Here is a 22,750-nt window from a genome sequence, read left to right on the forward strand (position 1 = left end):
TAACAGTTTTTTAAAATTAAATTTCAGTCATTCTTCAAATAGATTCCATGCCGTCATTCTGATTTTCCTCCTAACTCTAGATTTCTCTTTTTAGTGTCCTGCCCTCTCTTCTCATTCTCTGTTCATTGAGGAAATACTGTGTTCTCCAATATTCCATCTTGAGGCCTATCCCTTCTTGTTTTCTGGTTGTTATTTTTCTGAGTCCATACTCTCCCAGGATGATTTCACTCGGTGCTATTTATTTGATTGTCACTTATGTGAAGGATTCCAAAGTCCACAACTTTGCAAATGAGAAACGTTGCTAAGTATACATCACTAGTTGGATGCTCCACAGACACCTCACATGCTGTACGCTCAAAGTGAAATCTTGCTCCCTCTCCAAGCCTTCTCCTCTTCCAGTGTTGACTATTTCTTGGTAAAGATTAATCTCCTTCGTGTGGCTTGCAAGGCCCTTCATGAACAGGGTCTTCCTTATTTCCTCACCTCATCACTTTCCTCCCCTTTCTTCCTCATAGCTTAAGTTCCACTAACATTTACTGCTAGCAGTTCTTATTTTCTACATGTCCCCTCTGCAAGGGCCCATCCTCTGGCTGTCTCATGGCTCTTGGTCCTTCAGGGTTCTCCTTAGGTATCAGTTCTTCAAGGAACTCTTCATTGACCCACCCAGAGTATGTGAGATTATGATCCTGTGTTATTTCCAAGTGCCTGTTGCATACCCTGTCTTGGAATATATCACATTGTATACTTCAGTAGGCTTACGTTTCTCCTCTATGTTTCTGTAAACTTCTAAAACTAAAGTCTATATTTTATATATCCTTATATTCCCTTATATCTGGCACCTGTAGGGTGTTATGTAACTGTAGACTGCAGAAACAAAACAGAGTTGTCTATGTACTGAGACTAAGCTGTATTCTTTAATGCCTGTTCTGGTCAGTTGGTTCAACATTCTTATTTTAATATTTGTTTCAAAAATGCCTGTAATTTTGAGTGCATTCTTACACAAAAGGGCTGAAAAGTCTAATATTTATTAATATTCATTTTCCAGACTTTTTCTCTGGCCTTTGAACTAGTCTTTACTTCACCTTTAATATTATAATTCTCCATCCACTGTTGTTTGCTTGTTGGTTTGTTTCCCGCAATACTTTCTTGAGTCCCTTGCTTTTAGGTACTTACATTTTTCCCATTGTCCTGAATGTGCTCCCCATACAATATTTTTTAGAGACTGAAGTTGTTTTATTTTCTGCTTTCTCTTTTTTCCAAAACTGAAACCACTTTCCCTGTGTCTAAAGATTCATTCCTCCTCTAAGAGAGGGGCTGGAGTGTGGCATGTTATCTTAAGTTTTCCCACCTCAATTTCCACCCTCAGCACCCTTCCTCTGATAAGAAATACTGATGTTCTTTATTCAAGGAATTAGTTTGTATAGTTTTCATTAAAATCAGCAGGAATTCACATAGATACTACATATGGAGACAATCCAGAAGTTCAAGAATATAGTAATATTTTTAGTATCATTCAATTATTCAGGTCACTAACAAATAAACTCTGAAAACAGGGAATTTGTTCTTTCTTTGTTAGATCTCTTCTTGCTACAGAAACTCTGCCTGACAAGTAGCACATATTCAATAATTTTTGAATGAATTATTTAATGTATCTCATATGGAATTTCAAATCAATTTAGATTTTAATCTTTCAAAAAGTAGAGAAAATTTCAGACAATCCTGATAACTAAAAGGCTCAGCCTGCAGCATCAGGATGATTAGAATTGCTGGTCAATCCTGGGATTGTACCAAGATGGAATCTCTTTCTTTTTCGGTTAAATAATTTACTTCACTACCTGTATTCTAAAACCTGTTTATTTCCTGCTTACAGTTCCAGTCCATTTGCTAATATAACCCGAAATTAATTAATGAGATAACCTTTAATATTCATAGTATTAATTCCATCCCTTTCTTAATGCACACATTAGAAGGTTCATTTAGCTGTCCGTTTTTGTTTTGTTTTTTTAATCTGTCCAGAACCAACCTCAAAGAATAATCTTTTTAGAGAAAAAAGTACTTAAGCATAGAGAAAAATCAACCAAGCAACTTGTGGTAAGGGAAAAACCATGTCATTCCATTTCTGTATCTGTAAACCATCATGGAGCCTCTAAAAACTGTGCTATTCAAATTTTCAATTCCTTGTCCATACTCTCATTTCTACATCTCCTCATCCACCAATCAATTTAAAATAACACAGCATTCTAGTCTTCATTTGGACTCACACTTTGCAATGTGGAATCAAATACCATAGTAGCAATCGATTGCTGTTTTTTGTCATGATTCTTAATGGGGAGCCAGGTATAGGCTGGTGATTCTATCACCCCCAGAATGCATGCTCGTGCTTGAGATTCTTTGGTACAGTGGAAATCTCAGGAGTTTGGAATCAGACACATCCAAAAACAAATTCTGACTTATGCAGGGGTCAACAACAACATTCAAATAAAGTATAATATTCTTAATTATTAATAGGCTGTGGCACATACTGCAAAATAGCTTTCTGTTCCTTTCCCACATTCACGGATCTGAGGCCCTTGTGAAGGGACTGTTGGTGAATCACAACTCCAGTCATTACAGAAGCCATATCATTTGGAAAAAAGAATAAAATGTTAGTTCTGAGTGTCTTAAACACAAAATTTACCTACATAACTATTTGACCTATAGTTTGCTTGTTAATTTTTTTCTACTTTCTAACATGATCCTTTATCCAAACTAATTTTAACCAGCTTCCTTTCTCTTTTCCTCTTGAGAAATGCAATATCACTTTTAATCCTCTTTTCTCTCCTCATATTTTATTATGTAAGAATGACTATAACTTCTTTTTTCTTAAGATAAGATTCCTCTCATTCTACTAATTTATCTGGGTCTTATTCTCTCAAAAATCTTTCCACAAATGCAGTGTAGGCAAAATTAGGACAAGGTCAAGTGCCTCCTGAGCCTTTGTTCTCCATCTCACCAGCCTACGCTCCCAACCTCCTTTTCCTGACTCCCCATGGTGTACTGGCTTCGGCCTTGATTGTGTGCAGTGCTGCACTCTGACATTCTCTTGAGCTCGTTCTCCCCAACCAATGATGCAACTCTGGACTCTTCTCTCTCTCTTCCCTCCTATTAGAGCCCATCCACTTAATTCTATGTCAGGACTTGCTTCCATCTGCTGATAGGAAAATCTGAGACAAGCCGTTAATTTTTTTGTGAGGAAGATTAGCCCTGAGCTAACATCCACTGCCAATCCTCCTCTTTTGCTGAGGAGGACCGACCCTGAGTTAACATCCATGCCCATCTTCCTCTACTTTATATGTGGGATGCCTGCCACAGCATGGCTTGATAAGTGGTATGTAGGTCTACGTCTGGGATCCAAACTGCTGAACCCCGGGCCTCCAAAACAAAGCTTGTAAACTTAACAGCTATGCGACCAGGCAGGCCCCTGAGGCAACCTATTTTTAATGGAAATATTCTGTCCGCTGTCTATTATTTGCTAAGTACTGGGCTAGGCTCTGTATCATAAAACTCATTTGATTTACACAGAAATTGTCACTGTAGTTACTTACTTGATGTCTTCCCTCCTTCTTCCACAAATACTCGTCTTTAACTAGGTAATTTAATGAGGGTGACTCTCTGAATTAGCATGAGGATGCTTCTCACCATGTAGATTCCTGAACTCAGAGAGACCTAAAAACTTTTATCCAGCAGTGGAGGAGAGGGGTTGGGTGCTAGTGGAAAAATAAAAATTAGAATATTATTAGTATGATGATGAAGAGTTAATATGCATATTGCTGTTTGAGATCCACCTAGACAATTAAAGAGTTTGTTGCCCAACCTCTACATCATTGCTTATATCAACACCCCCCTCTCAATCAGTGCTGCCCCTTATATCATTAGTATTAACTTTTGTATTCTTATGTTATAATTTCTGATACACATGATGGATGAATAAAATATTAACTGGGTTCTTTTTGCTGTATTATGAGCCCTACATTGTTGATATCATCTGCATCTGTTATGTATATTCCTCAGCCAGAGGACAAGACTCTAGTTCTATTCATGGGGCAATAACCACTACTACTCATTAACCAGCATTAATTATTTTTAATAGTAGTTCTGCAAATATGTTCTAGCTGAAAAAACAGTCTCTAGGGTTCCTGCTACTTCGCTATCACTGAATGAAATGGTATGTCCCCAGGAGACATCCAATAGTTTGTTACATGAATGACTTTTCCCTCCATTAGCTTTAAAATATTTCCTGCAAATGATCTGAGTCCTCTGAGCCTGGAAAAATGAATTCCTCTCTTCCTATGGACATATGCTTTATAAAATCCCATGAGGTACATATGGCGAGGCCATATATAAAGGGATTATCACTGGAAAATGGACACTTATGCAGGAAATCTAAAGAAAATCTCTAATAAGAGAAATGGTTCAAACCTAGTACAACTAAGATGAAGACACTAACACAGCTACTGGCCTACAATATACAGCAATAGCCTATCATATCTACTGGCCTCCCAGTGAATCTCTTCACGTTTTCAAGAAATTGATAAAAAATAGAAATTGTTTCCTTTGATGACCCTTCCAGCCCGAAAAGAGTAGTCTCTTTGTGAGCCTCTCACACAACTAAACAGTTTATATAAGAAAAGAAAAATAGAGTTCTTTGTTTTCAAATTCTCTGAGATTTTCCATATCCCCTCAATCCTTTTTCTATGCAAATTCTATTTTTTGCTTTGTTAGATGAGATCAATTTCTGAATGGTTTCTCTTTCATGCAAGTAAAGTAGTGGACTAATAGTTTACTATGCCTTATTCTTTGCCTTGTCCTTTGATTTTGGTTTATCTAAGAATTAATTCTCTCTCAACTACTTCAGACCTACAAAAAGGGCAGTGAGTAGAACAAACTATGAAGTAGCTAAAAATGGACATCCTTGTCATCTCCTTTTTCATACTTCCTCTTCTGAACATACACCAAGTACAAACTGTTTTAGTGAGATCTTTTTCTCAACCTTGCTATTCTGGGCAGTGCTTCATGAACAACAACAAAAAGTGTCTCTTTCTCCTCAGCCATCGAATTGCTCTCTATTTAGTAATTCAGATATTAAGGGAATATGTCCGTTGAACTAATAGATGCTTAAGAGGGATGGAATCATTTCTGCTTAAATTTTTCTCAAAAAAGACTATTTACAATTTATAAAATGTTGACATTTTAAGCACTGTAATATTCTTTTTGAGTATAAAATCCAAGGATTTTGAAGGTATATATCTATATGTTCTTGAAAATACACTGCATGGGTGACTACATAGGGTGAAAATATAGCCCTAGGTATGACCTTAGTCTTACAAAGGTCTGTTGAGTAGTACTTGACATGTCTACTACAATTTTTCATACTAAAATTTGAAAAAACTTTAACCACATTAGGGAAAAAGTGCCAACAAATATTTCTTTCTCCTATCTCTCAAAATGGAAAGTAATTCTCATATCTACCTTTGTGGTACTTACTCTTTTGATACTTTTTCATGGTTTCAGCTGGCAGCTCCTTGTTGTGTTTACCTGTACTGTGTTAAGGGACGTGAGACTGCAGTGGTCTAACAGGATCATCAACCTGAATTTGCTCTGCAGGAATCTGCGGGAGTGTTTTTAGTTCTTTGAGTTTCCCATTTTCATATTATATAGAGACTCTCATTAGAGAATCTTCTCATTTTAAGCATTGCAAACATTTTCCTTTGTTCTCTGTCATGAAAGGAAGAAAACCTAATCTTAGGCAGGAGAACAAAAGAGCTTCCTTGGGTTTTGGAAGAGCTTTGATCATTCTGAGCAGGGAGTTGGCTTTCCCACTCCAAAATTAATGATATTTATGTTCTTCTGCTCAGTCGTCTGGAGGTGGACTGGGATCACCTGAATCAATAAAGGAAAGGATCCTTAGTGACCGAGGTTCTAATGTCACTACTGAACCTTTTGCATAATGAACTTTGGCAAAGCAGCTAAAATAGGCAGCAGGGACATGGTCCTTCGAGACAGGGAGATAGAACAACAACATCAGACCGAGGCCAGATGTGAACTTGACTAATGAGAAAAAAAGCACCAATCTGATTCAATTACCTACTACAGTTTCTAAGGATGTTGAGCTAAGAGACTTTAATAATAAAAATATTTTGCTTTACCTAATCTCCCACGACATAATTGTTTGTTAAATATCTATTTAGTACAAAAATACACATTGAGAACAATTACTATGTATTCAATGGAGTTGTTATTGAGCAAGGGCTCTCTCCACCAGTGTGCACAGAGCTGATATTGTGTACACCAGTCTTTGAGGGAAGAAAGTGTGTTATGCAACTGATTGGTAAGGAGACAGGAGAAGTCCTCTCAAGTCTGTCCCTCCTGGATCCAGGGTATAGGGTAAGGTTGAAGGAATCAAGGAGGGCAGGCTGGCATGTGAAGTGCTGGCAGGATGACTTTCCCCTGGCAGATCAAAGTGTTCAAAATTTTCTCTTCTGTGCACCCTCCTGGCTGGCTTGCAGCTCCTGAAAAATAACCTTAAAATTCTGTTCTTAAGATGAGGTCAGCACAGTAAACAAGGGTGAAGTTGCTATTTAGATTTAAGTCACGTTCCTCTCTACAGATAAGAGTTTCTAGAGAGTTAGTCCTCTTCTGCTTCCTAGGTCAGAGTGGAGGGCATCCTTAGGAATACAGATTTCTCTTAAAAACTTAAATTGCCCTTACAAATGCGTAAATTCTAGGTTTTCAGAACTTTCCCTGTGTCTATTTTTTAAAGATAATCAGCCTAAAATAATTCTTATGCCAAAGAGGCATATTTTGGGGTGACAAATTATGTTCCTGGTCCTGTGGTCACAATATTTGAGAGTGAATTTGTATATTTTTTAATCACAGGAGCATTTGCCAACATTTGAAAAACAGCAACAAAATATACGACAGACACATTGTTTGTTGTGCCTACAGTCAACGCTGAGTAAGACCATGGTTACATGGATGACTCCAAAACAGTTCATCTAATTAAAATCGTTGATCTAATATTACTGCACAAAATTGGAATTCACTTGCCCGATGTGCATAAACAAGCATATTAATTATAACATCAGTTTTTGGGAGAAGAGATCAGCTTTATTCTGTGAGAGAGCTCTACAAGGAGAAGAGAGGGCATGTGCCCTCAGATCTTCCTGAATCAGGATTTGTGGTGAAATTTAAGAAGTTAGGGAGAACAGGCTGACACAGAGAAATGCTAGTGGGACAGTTTTGATTGGTGGGCTTCAAGCATTTATGGCAAGGTTTTAAACATTAGTGACAGAGTTCTAAACATTTATGATGAGGTGGGGGAGGAATTTTAACATTGGATCTTTCTGAATGAGGGACCCTTTGCTTGTAGTAAGAGTCCAATGTTCAATTTCCAGTCGTGTTGCAGTCCTTGGGCTGTAACTTAGAAACCTCCTATTTATCCCTCTCTGATCAAATCCCTCTTTGTCTCTAATAGATGAATTACTGGACCACTGAGTTCACTGAGTTTTTGTTTGCGCTCTCCTTCATCCAGTTCTGCATCTGGGGAGGCTGACCAGAGTAGAAGAGATTCACAGGCTCCCTTTCTAGTGGATTTGACTTTGTTCAGCCGTGGAAGGCCCTTATAATATCATTGTCAAGTTTTGTATCAAGATTATGCTGTTCTCATCTTTTAAAAATGTGTAAATACTCCTTCAACTATACCCTAGAAGTGTCTGTGTAGAACTGGTATTAGTTTTTCTTCAATATTTGCTAAATACTTCATTGAAAACATTAGATTCTGGAAGTTTCGTTATGAGATGGTTTTCAATTGGCGATTCAAAATTTGTGATAAATATGAGTATTCAGAGTTTATATTTTTTTGCTGTACCAGTTATGATATATTGTATTTTTGTAGTAATTTCAACACTAATTACTGATGTATTGGCAAAATTGTAATTCATTTTCTTACTTTTATGTCTATATTATGTGTAGTAATGTGCACTCTATTTCCTAATGTAATTATGGATCCCTCTCTTCTTTTTTTTTTTTTGATCTTTCTTGAGAGAGATTTAGTGATCTCATTGGTCCATTTAGAGAATTCTCTTTTGGCTTTTATGTCTTCTTTATTTTCTACTCACTTTCTATTTGCTTTTTCTCCATTTCTATAATTTCTGCTTTAATATTTACTGTTTTTACTCTTCAATTTAACTAGGTTTAATGTCATGCCTTTTCTGACTTCTTTAGATTAAAGTTCAGGTTGTCGATTTCAAGATTTTATCATTTCTTCTAATGGGATTTCACTCCAAACATACTGCTAATCACCACTTTTTATTTATCTCACAAATTTGGTACTTCGTATCTTTATATGACATATGAAACATTTTTTCACAATATTTGATGTGATTTAGTCTTTGAGCAATGTTTTATTTAGATGCTATTTCATAATTTTCAAATCTATGGTGATTTTCAATGTTTTCATTTATTACCATTCTGGTCAGAATTTATACTCTGGGTAATTTCATTCTTTTGTAAATCTTAAATTTTTTTATACCTTACATCTGGCTCTTTTCAGCCAATATTTTGTAAGTACTTGCATGAAATACGCATTCTAGAGTAGTTGGAATCAGTATTTTATATATATCACTGAGTTCAAAGTGGTATACTTGCCAAGCTTTTTATCCTTAAAGTTACGTTTTATATCTTCACACATTTGTTACTGTCTATCTTCTTTATCAGTTGCTGAGACTAGTTTGTTAAAATATTTCACTTGGATTTGTCTATTTCTCTTGAAATTTATAGTGATTTTGCTATGTGTATTTTGTTTCTCTGCTGTTAAACACATATGAATTTATAATTATATTAGCTGAAAAAACTTTGTCCTTATGAAAACTTTGTCTTTATTCCCAGGAATTTTTTCTTCACTTGAATTAAGGGATACTTGGCTGTGTTATTAACGTAGGTTCACCAGCTTTGGGTTTTTTTTCCCAGTATTTTTATTATATCTATTTTCCAAAATTTTAGTTGAAATCCATACACATACTTTAGATGTGTCTCTTATTTTGGAAAACTTCCTTTGTCACTAAGCAATACTTAGGCATTCAACACCAGCATACATATTTACATCATCACTTTTAATGGCTGAATAGTATGTCAATGTATGAATGTACCATGATCAAATTTTTGTTTGTTGGCAATATGACTCATTAAAATTTTCCCCAATTATATAAAATATTAGAATGAATAGTCACATATATACATGTTGATATTATTGTCCTATTACATTTTGAATGTAGCTTTCCACAAATGAAATTACTGGGTCAAAACTTTTCCTACTTAAAACTTCCACAGAACTATTTGTTTTTGTCTCATGTATTTATAAGAATGACTATTTTAACACAAACTGAGCACTAGTACAGAGTATTACTTTAATTCTTATCAATGCATTACAGAAAAAATGGTGTTTATTATGCCTATTTCTGGGATAGCTCTTCTATATTTATAACCGTATAGTTGTCTCTTTCTCTTTTATTGATTTTTATGGTAATTAAATTTCCATTTACCATGAATTTCTAAATGTGTTTTTTAAGGAAAGAAAACGCTAGTCTTGATTTCTAACTGGACACACATAAGAAAGGACATATTGTCCACTTTCAATATGTGACACCAAAACATATGGTGATTGAGATTTTAATTTCACATAAAGCATGATATCTTTCAGAATATTTAGAATTAAGATACCATCGATTGCTTCCAGAGAAGACTTAGACATAGGTAAAATCTTAAGGCAATATTTTTTGAGAAATAGAATACTCTAAGATGCAAAATGCGCAAAATACTCACTTGATTTTCATGTCATCAAGGACATACTGAGTGATTTTAGTTTGGTAAACATGGTGAACTACAAGACATTTCCTCATTGAGAAAATTCTAGTCGCAGGAAGGCCCAGTTTATAGGAAATAAAATAGTGAATTTATGAGGAGGAATCAGATAAAGCAGATATGGAAGGAAAGAAATTGAATTACTATTTTTATATCTGATAGTAAGGATGCTGGAATATGAGCTTTAAACAGATTTATAGTTTACTCTGATGTACGTTTACTTCTGACATTGTTCCATTGCAAACTGTCCCCATACTTCTTTTACCTCCTTTGTTTTCATTGAATATATAATAAATCTACATAAATAAGTGTTTAATGCTCAGTGATACTTAATCTCATTTGATACAGTAATATTTTAAGTTGTGACATAATAAATTCCTGAATACCCCATTTGGTCTTATTTTATAGAATACAACTCCAGAATACAAGAGGTCCTCACTCATGTAAATGATTACAGGCAAGTAAGTGCAGGAGATTCAGTTAAGCCCCCCATATTACACTTACATTCCAAGAGCTACTGATGATTTCCCTATACAGGTAAATAACGATTTACTTGAAATATAGGGGAAAACTCATTATGTCACTTCATAACACATTTTATTTCATCATCTTCAACTGTTAATCCCTTTATTTGAAGTTGAAATAGCCCATGCTATTGAACGTGTTGGAATCTAAGTCATTGGTTAATATGAGTTAATCTGTTCACTTGCAGTGTGTTTAGTGTATATGCATGTACACCTAAAAGAAAAAGAAGAGAATCCTGATGTGCCAGAGAGAAGCATGCACTTGACAGTCAATTTGTAAAATGTGTATGGAGACGTAGAGTAACATAAGTGATCATAAAAGTAGACCATACAAGCCAGTGTCTTCAATTTTAATGGATACAAAAGGTCATGGAATAATTATTTGAATTTGTTCTAAATGGAAGACTTAAATGATCACTTTGCCTAAACTCTAAACCCTCATTATGATGCACCCTTAGTAGAAAGATAACCATAAATGTCTAGTCACTGGATTAAGAAGATAAATGAGATAAATGTATTTTTCTGAAGCACTAGTTAAGGGGAAAAAGAGAGGATAATTACAAAGGAAAACAAACCTAAGTATATCATAATCAACTTGTTGAAAAGCCAAACTAAAAAGGGTATCTTAAAATCAGAAAAGACAAAGGCTGGATTACTATAGAAAAAACAAAAATAAATACTAATTGTTGACTTTAGAACAAAAGTGATGGGGGCCATAGAATAATGCTATAAGAAAAGAACTGCCAATGAGGAAATCTAAATCCAGCAGAAGATCTCTTAAAAATACTTTTTTAAGAAAAATGAAATACATTCTTGGAGAAAAAGGAACTGAGATAATTCACTGCTAGCACATTTACTTAAATGTGTGTGTGAGTATTTTAAAGGACTTTAGAGCAGATGAAAATGATTCTTTAAGGAAAGACGGAAACATTAAACTCACAAAGGAATGGAAAGGATACATATGTGGATACACATATATGAATAATTATTAAAATATTAATAATATCATACTATATAATTGAAAATTGTGTGGAAGTAAAATGAATGTCCATAAAATGAAAAAGACAGAAGATAATGTAAAGTAGTTAGTGTATCGTGTAGTTCTATCATCTTGGAGCAAGGATGAAAGTAATAATTCATATTAAAGTACAGTAATACAAGGATACAAACTGTAAAGTTTATGTAATCATTACATTAATAGAAAAATATAACTAATAATCAATGAATGAAAAAACGGAACAATAAAAATAACTTTTAATAATGAAAATAATTAAAATGAAAGCCAGAAAGATGGAAAGGGGATATATATCACATGGCTGTATACAAAACAATTATTAAGATGGTAAATATAATTACATTCAAATGAGTAATTACATTAAATTTTAATGGATTAAATCCTCAGGATAAAAGAAAAAGGATTTCAGACAGAATGACTTAAAAATGTTGAAAGCTACATAAATGAAGCATCTACAAAACAAAAGTACACAGAAAAAACATAATTAAAAGAATGAAAAATGTGATAATGCACTAACTGAAACTTACCTAAGTACAGTAAGGTAAAAGTTGACTTTAAGATAAGAACCATTACTAGAAATAAAGAAGAAAATGATATAATGATGATTGAAGCAAATCTATGAGAAACACGTTAAATTCAGTGTGTCTTTGCATCCGCATACATACTTTATATAAACAGAAAGCGAGAGTTGATAGAATTAAAAGGAGAAATAGATCATTCCACAACTTTAACAGGAAGTTTTACTGCAGCTCTCTTAATAGTTGGCCAAATAGCAAATTAAGTAAGCTACTAAAGAACTTTTCTATCTGTGTAGTAAATTATTCATTTTACATATAATTAAATGAAACAAAAGATATACATTCCATTACTAGTCCATGTGGAGCATTTACCAAAATAGCGTATTATGCCCTGTATCTCTCGTAGGAAACAAAAGCATGACTTTGCATAGGGATGGGCCACAAAATCTATAGTCTTTGAAATTTGACTTTTTACTTAGTAAAATTCATTTAAGACCCATCGTTGTTGTTACATGAATCAATAATTTCTTCCTTTATTTTGACGAGTAGTATTCCAGTATATGCACGTACCAGAGTTTGTTTACCCACTTAACAGTTGAAGAAGGTTTATATTGTTTCCAACTTTTGTTGATTATGAATCAAGTTGTCATGAACACCCACATACATGTTTTGGAGGAAACGTACGTATTTATTTCTTTTAGGGAAAGAGTTGGGTTGCTAGCTCATATGGTAAATGTATGTTTAATTTTGTAAGAAACTGCCAGATGGTTTCCAAAATTAATTTTGCATTCTCACTAGCAATGTATTGGAGTTTCAGTAGCTTCACATCTTTATAAGTATTTAGATCTATCAGTATTTTTTTAGTACTTCTGATAGGCATATAGTCGTATCTCACTGAGGTTTTAGTTTGCATTTCCCTCATAATTCATGAATTCAAGAGTATTTTCATATTTGTATTTGAAATCTACATACAGTCATGAGCCACATAATGAAGTTTTGGTCAATGATGGACCCCATATACAAGGGTGGTCCCATAAGGTTAGTACCATGTAGCCTAGTTGTATATAGTAGGTTACACAGTCTGGGTTTGTGTAAGTATACTCTATGATGTTTGTACAATGACGAAATTACCTAATGAGGCATTTCTGAGAACATATCCCCGTTGTTAAGTGACACGTGACTTCATCTTCTTTGGTAAAGTGTCTATGCAAGTCTTAGGCCCAGGTTCTATTGGATTGCCTTGTTTTCTCATTTTTAAGTTTGAGGGTCCTTTATGTACTCTAGATACAAGTGTCAGAAATGTGATTAAAAATTTTTTGTTCCTAGTCTGTGGCTTATCTTTTCATTCCCTTAGCAATGCTGTTTCAATGATTTTTAAAAAATAAATTGAATACACTTCGACTTATCAGGTTTTTGTCCTTTTAAGGATTGTGGTTTTGGTGTCAAATACGAAAACTGACAAAACCACGGTCATGTATTTTCTCCTGTAATCTCTCCTAAATGTTTTAGAGTTTTGCATTTTGACTTTGAGTCTATACTTTACTTAGAGTTAATTTTTATATAAGATGTGAGGGATTAATTGAGGTTTATTTCTTTGAATATGGACACAATTCTTTCATAAGTATTCATTAGAGAGGTAAGTTTTTCGACTAAATTGTCTATATACCCTTGTCAAAGATCACTTACATATATCTGTATTTATTTTGGGATGTGTATTCTCTTTGATTGATGTGTATTTATCTCCTCACCAATACTATGTTCTTTTGATTACTGTAGTTTTACAGCAGATTTTGAAATTTGTAATGTGAGTCCTCACATTTTGTTCTTTTTCAAAATTATTTATGTCTAATCTATTTCTATTACCTTTCCACATAAAACCTAGAATCAAGCTGTAAATATCTATAAAATTGTTAGGAATTTGGTATTGCAATGTATGTATAGGTCAAACTGCAGATAATTTTCATCTTAAAAATATTGTCTTCTAACTCAGAAAAACAATGTATCTCTTCATTTTGGTTCAGGTCTTCTCTAACTACTTTTATCAAGGTTTTATATTTTCAGCCTCCCAATCCCATAGGATTTTGGTAAATTTACACAGAACTATTTCCTCTTTCTTTTTTTTCAGTAAATGATATTGTGTACTTTATTTTGAGTTCTAACTATTTATTGCTACTATAAAAAAATACACTTATTTTTGCAAGTTGACTTTGTATCCTGCAAACTAGCTAAACTAATTTATTAAATTTACAGCAACTTTTTTAAGATTCTGCCTTCCAACAGTGTTCTTTCACAAGATTTCACCTAATAAAGGAGCTCATGGAATTTGAGATATGAAAATAAGAAGCCAACATAGTTTGGCAGTGACTATCACCAGCAGGAAGGAGTCAGCAGTCAGCCAACATGAGATTTGCCAGCGACTTCCGTACATCCTGAGAATTACCAGCTTCACTGCTGAAGATACCCAGGATCACTGATAGATATTTTCTCTTACTCAAGTATTTTATGCAATTCTATTATTTCCTTTTTGATTTTTGTTTCCCTGGTTCTTCCATTGGTTATGTACTCTCTAATTCCCTGTGTTAACTCCCTTAATTTCTGAAAAGTCATGAGTATTTTTTATTTTCTCCACATAATCCCATTTGATACAGAGATCAGTAAGAAGATGTGAGAAACATTTGAAAGCAGAACCAACAGGATTTGATGAAAACTTTGATTAAGAATAGGCAAAGAAGCGATAAAAGATGAATTCCAGATTTCTGTTTGGCAAATTAAGTAAGCTAAAATTCATCAAGCAAGATAATGAATACGGAGAAGTTTCAGTAGGAGGGCAAGGATGATATTTCCAGTTTTCCAGTCTTGATTTTGATAAGGAGTCAAATATCTACACAGGAGTATAAATGGGATAATTGCAGTTGCAGTCTCAGACATGCTGTGTGAAAGGATGACTTGTCAGGGGAATAGTCATATCTGGGCTTATGACTAGTTTAATTACTTTTTAGGTGTTTTAAATAGGATGCTGTTCTCACTTCAAATATATCATTATTTGAAGTTACTTATTGAGTTAAGAGTCAAAACAGAACATGGTCTGCTATCTACTACCCAAACGACATCTTCATGGTGAAAATAAGAAAGATATGTAGGCCTTCGGCACTTGAAAGAAGTGGCTTATTCATAGATCTAGAGTCATTATCACAGAATATAACATGAAAATCTGAGACATATTTAAAAAGGAGTTGTACAAAATAAGAGTACAGAAGTATAATCAACATTTAGTTACAGAAGACAAATATCTCATGGGTAAACTGGGCTAGAAAGCCCTACATAAGGGAAGAGAGAAGAAATAAATGTGTTCTTTAAAATCAAGGCAAGGAGCGGTTAGATAAACTTGCGCAAATCATTTAGGGATGCTTAGCTTATATCACAGCTAAAACAAGGTGCACAAATCAAATAGATGTCAGAGTCTAGCAGTATTGATTTAGCACAATATAGTGAAGAAACACGTGAGGTCTGGAGCAGGTAGACTTGACAAGTGGTTTTAGGGGAAGGGACGCTTCTTCATATATCTGTTTGTCTAGTTAAAAAGAAACAACAGTAACAAGAAAAAACAATGATATTCATTTTCTCTACCAATCTGCTATCAAATATACTCTACCTCATTAGTATACTGATGCTTGGAATGTGGCTCCCTACACATGAAAATTTCAGCCACTGAAACATTTTGTTTTAAGTTATTAATTCACGTTGTCTTATACGTTTGACTATCATTTGACTCTGATCGGTAAGAATTCAAATCTGATAAAATAGGACACTTGCACAAGGCAAAGGGCCAATTCTCTGCTATCATAAATTTATGAAGTCTATGCTACCTTTTAAAGAACATCCCCAGGTGGCCGTTAGCTTGGGAAGTGCCCTGTTTTCCATACAAGCAAATTAGTCAAATGGAGTTGGCTGAAATAAATTTGAATGGTTCATCTATACCCAAGAACTATCTTTCCCTCGTGTCAAGCAAGATTATCTGTCACCCCACCTTACTTCTCAATTGATAATATGACCCAGACTATGTGAATAAAAATAATTATTATAACAATAACAATAATAATTGCTAACATTATTGAGTACTTACTGGATTACTGGCAATGTTTTAGATATTTTAACTTATATGTAATCATAACAACAAATCTATGATTAAGTAAAATTATTGTACCTCCTTCACACGTGAAAAATCTGAATCCTGGAGAAATTTAAAATTTCCTCAAAATCTCATGCTTGCGAATGACAGAGTCAGAGGACAAATCTAGACAGCTTAACTCCAGCACACATACAGTTAAACACACTATGAGTATAGAACATATAATCGATGCTCATGTATTAAAAAGATGGCTCAATAATTGACACCTATGGAAAGATGTATCCATCAACATCTTCCGACTGATACTTTTATTGAACTTGGTGACAAAAAGTTTACTACTTTTTATCATGAACTGAAAGAATGAACTGAAGTCTACAAGGAACTGTACTATTTATCACAAGACAGAAGACAAGCTTCTATGGAAGAAGGAAACAAAATTGAGCCAAATAAAGTTGTATGTTAAAAACAGAGAGAGGGAAGTATGTGAGAGAAATTATGATCAATATGTAGTCATGGTATAAATCTATCTTTCCAGCTCCTGAGCTAAGAAGAGTATTTACAAGATCTTACAAGACTTTCTAAAATTTTCACTCTAGTAAATCTTTTTTTACATAGCATGATTTTATGTTTAATGTTTATTTGGCAACTAATATAATCTCACATCATACAATGGTCAAATCTTATCAGTGTTAGACTGAGACATGGATAATAGAGAAAACCGTACTATTAGCCAGTATTCATATGGATAAAGAGTCCTTATTCACAAATAAGGTAAAATAAGTTGCCCAGAGAGAAGAGTATTATTCGCAATCCAAATGTTGCTAGCTCCCTGTAGAAATATTTTATAGAGATGTGCTTATATGTTATTGCCTTTTAAGTAATACGTATAATTATAAAAGTTCTACATTCATGAAATTGTTCTTTAAGTCAGTTCATCGTATTAATTATTTTTCTTTATTAATTATTTTTCTTACTTAAGTACTCACAATAAATTGCTCTAAAAACTGAAAAAAGCCAGCATAAAGTTTTGATGTGTTGATTTGCTGTCACAATTACAAATATGTAATATATTTCTAAAATTTTTATGTAGAATATAAGTAAACTGTTAAATTTCATGCTCAATACAAAAATTAACATACTCTTTTTTCACGTTTAACTTTTATTTTACTGTTTATTTTATACCAGTTATTTCTGTATCCATATGGCTGAGTTCCTCTGTGTTTCATTTCAAAGACAGCATTAAAAACAGGGTATGTGTATATATACGCAGACACACATATACATATATATACATATGTTTGTACATAAATACGCACATGCATTTGAATCTAGACATACATGAGTTAATAACTAAATAAACCTTATTCTGCTCAAATATTTTAGGCATTGATTAATATCATCACCATATGTATAATTTGAAGTGCATATGTTTATATGTGAAGTAACTTCAGTGCTGACTTTCAGTTGTATTGTATAAAAATGCATTACATTTGATCATTACATTACATAATGATTTTGTGCTGAAGTTCATATAAGAAAGATTTGCAATGTAAGAACATTAAAGCCAAAATAGCATGAAGAATTGTATTTCTGAGAGGAAATAAAATCAAGAAGACAGAAGATATTTACAAAAAGGAATTATTCATTGGTTCTCTGGTTAAAATTGCGTATGTTTCATCTATACATTCTAGTCAGATCATTGTTTTTGCGAAGAGTATCTTTCTCACAGCATCCTTAAATGCTTGTTTCACCTGCTGGTTCCTTAAGGTGTAAATAAATGGATTCAGCATAGGAGCGACAGAGGTGTTGAGCATAGCTACCCCCTTTGTCAAAGCAACCCCTTCCTTTGCTGATGTTTTCACATACATGAAGATGCAGCTCCCATAAGAGATAGAGACAACGATCACATGGGAAGAACAGGTCGAGAAGGCTTTTTTTCTTTGTTGAGCTGAGGGGATTCTCAGAATTGTTCTGAGGATATAAGAGTAGGAGAGAATTACTAACGTCAAAGTGGACATGAGAGTAAGCACAGCTAAAACAAAGCTCATGAGCTCTAGAGTACTTGTGTCTGTGCAGGAGATTTGCAGTAAAGGGGCAGAATCACAGGTGAAGTGGTCAATGACATTGGAGTCACAGAAATCCAGCTGCAGGCCCATGGTCAATGGCGGAAAGATTACTAAGAAGAGGAAAATCGCAGCCTGTAGTTCTGGATTATCCGTCAGGCCCAGGAGGATGAAATCTGTCACTGATGTTGTATTTTTCATTTCTAGTGGTTGATTTTTAACACATCTTACTGGTGAATCAAGACAGACAGTAATAAACCAGTTAGAAAAGCATAAATGTCTGCACCTGTTTTTTCAAATAATAGTTATGTTTTCAGAAGAAGGATCTGGGTCTTTAGAAAAAAAAATCCTTCTACAGATACATTCCCCAACTTTATTATACATCTTACTGGTGTACCTTTTGTGTTTAATATCAGTCTTATTCTCTGGATAATGTCCTCTGATTACTTACTGCATGTTTACTTTGCCTCCGTTGCTTAACACTTGTTACATGGGAAATCTATTAACGGATCATAAACTTTTCTCGTGTTTTGTTGTTAAATACTAAAGAAACAGAGTCAAAATACAGAGATGATGATTTTCTTGTGTTGTCTTTTGAGGCATAAAATTCCTACTGATGATGGAAATCAGTGATCAAACCAAGCCTAACCGATGTTTTCTAGTGAAAATTCTAAATGTTCTTCTTGGAAATAGTGAATACTACCAATATTAGTTTGTTTATTGACCTTTTGTTTATATAAAAAATATCAGAAAGTCATTCTAATGTTGCATTACCAACTTTTATTTATATTAAACAATGGTTTATATAAATAGTATCCATATTTTTTCAATCCACTATGCATTCTATTTCCTAATGGCGATGGAGCCTCTGAACCCCTATCTTCATTCTTGATTTTTTTTTTATAAAAGGTGCCTTTCCATGAAAATCCAATTAACTTACCAATTTTAACTTTACTGTTTCAAAATTCCTAATTAAATACGTTTTAAAAATCTAGTTAATCATTAAGCATGAAACAATATGTTCAAAAGATCTGTTAACGAAATATAGGAGTATTCATATATAGAATTTAGATATGAAACATACAAATACTTGACATATATTATTTAGAACTATCTTGGACACCCACACCAGGAATGTGCATCAGGTCTAACTAAAGTTAATTATGCCATGTTCCACATTATTCAGTTAATTGATAGAAATCATCATTTAAAATATTTTTAAATTTCAGTTTATTGATTTTACTATTAATTGAATATATGGAGATAGGAAGAGAAACTCACCAGAGCGCAGAATCAATGCTGTACAGTGAATAGAAGTTGAAATATCAGATAAAAATCAGCTGAGAATAGTTACATATTGTCAAAAGATTGAGGTTTAGTGTTAAATATTGAATGCAAATTAGTGTGCTCAATTATCTTAAATCAGACGACAAGCAGTAGGCTAATGCTTCCTGGAGAAATAACTGTTTTACCTCTCTTCCCACAAAGCTGTATATTGCATCACAAAAACCTTCATGTTTCGGGGCGGGCCCAGCGGCACAGCAGTTAAGTTTACACATTCTGCTTCAGTGCTCTGGGGTTCACTGTCTCAGATCCCAGGTGCAGACCTACGCACCGCTTGTCAAGCCAGGCTGGATAGGCATCCCACATATAAAGCAGAGGAAGATGGACATGGATGGTCCCTCAGGGCCAGTCTTCCTCAGCAAAAAGAGGAAAATTGGCAGCAGATGTTAGCTCAGGGCTAATCTTCCTCAAAAAACAATAATCTTGACGTTTCTCCACAAAATAGCTAATGGAACAATTTCCTCAGGTTTTCCAAAATCTGAAATCCTGAAATATTCCGCCTGCAATCTTAACACCAAATCTTCAGATGAAAGTTACAGAAGAAAAACATTCTACAATTATTTTTGATAGACTATTCTGATAGAGGATCATTTCTATTTATTTTCCTCAGGAAAAAAGTAAACCAAGCACCTTTAAGTATTCTGCTACAGAAATTTTTTTTTGCTTCTGAAATACTCTTTGAGAAAAATTTTTAATGACTTTGGGAAACTACTAATAGGGCACTGATGAATCATGCACAAGATCAACTTTGGGGAGTATATTTTAATTGGCTTGTTGTGGGATCTGTGTCCCAGGAGAGGTTTGAGGCAATTATCCAGCAGGATAGTGGTCAGGTATTTGGGGAGGGGGAAAGCTTAGCAAAAATAAACCAACATTTTCTGATGTACATTTTTCTATGATCCATGTATCATTCTTAACACTGTGGGGAATCAGTTTAAAACAGGAAGGGCCAGGGGCCAGCCCCATAGCCAAGTGGTTAAGTTAGCGAGCTCCACTTCTGTGGCCCGGGCTTTCGCAGGTTTGGATCCTGGGCGTGGACATGGCACTGTTCATCAGCCCATAGTGAGGCGGTGTCCCACACAGCACAACTAGAAGAACCTGCACTTAGAATGTACAACTATGTACTTGGGGGCTTTGGGGAGAAGAAGAGGCAAAATAAAAGAGAAGACTGCCAACAGATGTCAGGTCAGGTGCCAATCCTTAAAAAGAAAAACACATGAAAGGCCAATCAGGCAGAGGACTATTAAGGAAAAAGTACCTGGGTCCACGGTCTATGAAACAATTCCTCATTGAGTTATATAAGTTCTTTATAAATTTTGGAAATTAACCCATTCTGGGATATATGATTTGCAAATATTTTCTCTCAGTTGGTGAGTTGTCTTTCCATTTTGTTGACGGTTTCCTTTGCCATGCAGAAGATTTTGCACTGATATAGTGCCATTTGTTCTTTTTTGTTTTTATTTGTTTCCCTTGCCTGAGGAGACGCAGTATTCAAAAAGACACTGCTGAGACTAATGTCAAAGAGTGCACTGACTATGTTTTTTTCTAGGAGCTTCATGGTTTCGGGTCTTACATTCAAGTCTTTAATCCATTTTGAGTTGACTTTTGTGTATGGTGTAAGATAATGGTCTACTTTCATTCTTTTGCATGTGACTGTCGAGTTTTCTCAGCATCATTTGTTGAAGAGACTTTCCTTTCTCCATTGACGTTCCTGGCTCTTTTCTCAAAGATTACCTGTCCATAGATGTGTGATTTTATTTCTGAGCTCTCACTTCTGTTCCACTGAGCTGTGTGTTTTCTGCTATTCCATGCTGTATTGATTACTATAGCTTTGCAGTGTATTGTGTTGCTGTCAACTTATTTCTTTAGGTCTGTTAATAATTGCTGTATATACTTTGGGGCTCCTGTGTTAGGTGCACATATATTAATAAGTGTTATGTCTTCTTGGTGGAATGTCTCTTTTATCTTTGTATAATGCCTATCTTTGCCTCTGGTTATCTTTTTTGTCTTGAAGTCTGTTGTTTCTGATATAGTGTGACTACAACTGCTTTCTTTTGCTTGCCATTTGCTTGGAGTGTCATCTTCCATGTCTGTCTTTAGAGCTGAGATGTGTCTCCAAGGGCACCATGTTGTTGAGTTTTGTTTTTTAATCCATTGCAGCCACCCTGTGTCAATCCATTTACAATTAGAGTGATTATTGATATATGAGTGGTTAATACTACCATTTTGTCTTTTGTTTTCTCGTTGTTCTATATTTCCCTTGTGCTTTTTTTTCTCTTTATATTTATGTCCACCATTTCAGATTGGTGATATTTTATGATGTTTTTCTCAGTTTTCTGTTTATTTAGGATTTGTGACTCTGCTCTTATTTTTTGTTTTGTGGTTTCCGTGAGGTTTGTAAAAGATCTCATAGATGAAATTGTCCTTTTTCTGCTGAGAGCATCTTATCTCCATTAGTCTGTGAAGTTTCTATCCTTTTCCTCTTCCCCTTCCATGTTTTTGTTGTCACAAACTATCCTTTTTTGTGTTGTGAATTTGTGACCAAATTGAAGCAGAGATAGTTATTCGTGATGATTTCTTTCCCTGTATCCTTCGTGTTATAATCGTTTACTGACCTATTCTGATATAGAATTGTAATTTTCTGATTCTATTTATCACTTTTCTCACAGCTTTGTAAACCTTTGCCTTTTTGGTTCAGGTAAGAGGGCTTCTTTCAATATGTCTTGTAAGGCAGTTCTAGTGGCAATGAACTCTTTCTGCTTTTGTTTTCTTGGAAAAGCTTTTATTTCTCCTTCATATCTGAAGGATAACTTTGCGGATAGAGTATTCTTTGCTGACAGTTTTTGTTTTTCAATATTTTGAACATATTCCACTCTCTCCTAGCCTGTAGAGTTCTTGCTGAGAAATCTGCTGAAAGCCTGATGAAGATTCCTTTGTAAGTTATTTTCTTTTCTCTGGCTGGCCTTAATATTCTGACTTTGTCATTGACTTTTGACAGTTTTAATATTATATGCCTTCAAGAAGGCCTTTTTCAGTTGAGATAATTAGGAGTTCTATTAACTTCATTTACTCTTTATTTTTTTCCTTTGAGAAAGATTAGCCCTGAGCTAACATCTGCTGCCAATCCTCCTCTTTTTGCTGAGGAAGACTGGCCCTGAGCTAACATCCATGCCCATCTTCCTCCACTTTATATGTGGGAAGCCTGACACAGCACAGCTTACCAAGTGGTGCCATGTCGGCACTGGGGATCCAAACTGGTG

General features: G+C 34.4%; 1 pseudogene; it reads right to left on the reverse strand.

The window, feature by feature from the left end:
• Positions 1 to 17,236: 17,236 nt before the first annotated feature.
• The window catches only part of LOC103551514 (olfactory receptor 6C76-like), a 38,337-nt pseudogene continuing 32,823 nt past the window's right edge, over positions 17,237 to 22,750 (reverse strand).

Source organism: Equus przewalskii, chromosome 5 (genome assembly GCF_037783145.1).
Source record: "Equus przewalskii isolate Varuska chromosome 5, EquPr2, whole genome shotgun sequence".
Classification (NCBI taxonomy): Eukaryota; Metazoa; Chordata; class Mammalia; order Perissodactyla; family Equidae; genus Equus; species Equus przewalskii.